This window comes from Seriola lalandi, unplaced genomic scaffold (genome assembly GCF_002814215.2).
Source record: "Seriola lalandi dorsalis isolate HSWRI2012SDOR001 ecotype SW California unplaced genomic scaffold, Sedor1 jcf7180002007924, whole genome shotgun sequence".
NCBI lineage: Eukaryota > Metazoa > Chordata > Actinopteri > Carangiformes > Carangidae > Seriola > Seriola lalandi.
Genome location: NW_019478577.1, coordinates 1 through 1054, shown reverse-complemented (window position 1 = coordinate 1054; position 1054 = coordinate 1). Strand labels below are relative to the sequence as shown.

Sequence of the window (1054 nt, the reverse complement as noted above, 5' to 3'; positions counted from 1 at the left end):
GGACCTGGACGACCATTTGTCCCCTTTATCCTGGTGGGAGACCCTCCTCTCTCGACTCCTGCTCCTCCGCCTGTTGTCCTCTCTTCTGCTGAGGGATCTCTCCGACCTTAGTGGGCTTCTGCTGCAGTGACGCTGCCTCCACGATCTGTCTCTGTAACGCTCTGAATACCACCCGTCTCTGCGACTCCCCCTGACGCTGCGGTCTGGTGACATGTGCAGGTCCCTGTCAGCCTCCCAGAATTCATTGCCAGGGTTTCGAAATACATGCAGGAAGTTACAGTGCTTCCCTTTGGGGCATTTCTGTCTGTCAAACAATCCTGAGAGAGGAAAAACCGACACAAGCAAGACAGTAAATGCACAAAACTGAATCCTGTATCTGCAGTAATGTCACCAAATGAAACTGCTCTTGGAAAAATTCCTTTGTCATATCAGTATGATTAAGTTACTCACCACATATGGCATTTTTCCACCGTGTAACAGGACATATCTCACAATGAAGCTGCCGGCTTGCATACCACCTCCCATTGAACTTGATGAAGGCCTCCTTACACTGCTCCTCTCTGGACAGACAACATATAGTCAGAGTTTTATCCAAGAATTCAAACAATGTACAGATTATTTATTAGGGAAAAGTCATAGAGGGACAGTGTGACAACTTACTTGTCAAACTGGATGTAAACATTTCCTCTCAGGTGTGGTTCATAATTGCAGCTGACCTAAAAAAAAGAGACTAGATGTTTATTTTTTGTGGTAATAATTTGACCATTCATAAAGTGAGTGTTACCCTTTCCGAGGCTGTTTTTTTACATTCCTGACATCAGTAAGAGATCTAGTGACACACCATGAAGACTATTTCATAGTTATTACAGTTCTGATTTTGTCTTCCAACTTAATGATGATTTTTCACAATCATTTGATTTCATTTATTCCTACTTTATACTGAAATGCAAATGAGTAAATAAGTGAATGGTGAAATATTTTAAGACATATATGACATTGAGTACATTTATGCACATTATGTTATTTATCTGGTGAATTTGGGTGTTCCAATCTC

At 41.7% G+C, this 1054-nt stretch overlaps 1 long non-coding RNA gene across 1 annotated transcript; it reads right to left on the bottom strand.

The window, feature by feature from the left end:
- Positions 1-83: 83 nt before the first annotated feature.
- On the bottom strand, positions 84-813 carry LOC111672200 (uncharacterized). Its single transcript, XR_015438440.1, has 3 exons — positions 661-813; positions 451-560; positions 84-317 (listed from the first exon to the last, which is right to left on the bottom strand). It is a non-coding gene; the product is annotated as an uncharacterized LOC111672200 (long non-coding RNA).
- Positions 814-1054: the final 241 nt, after the last annotated feature.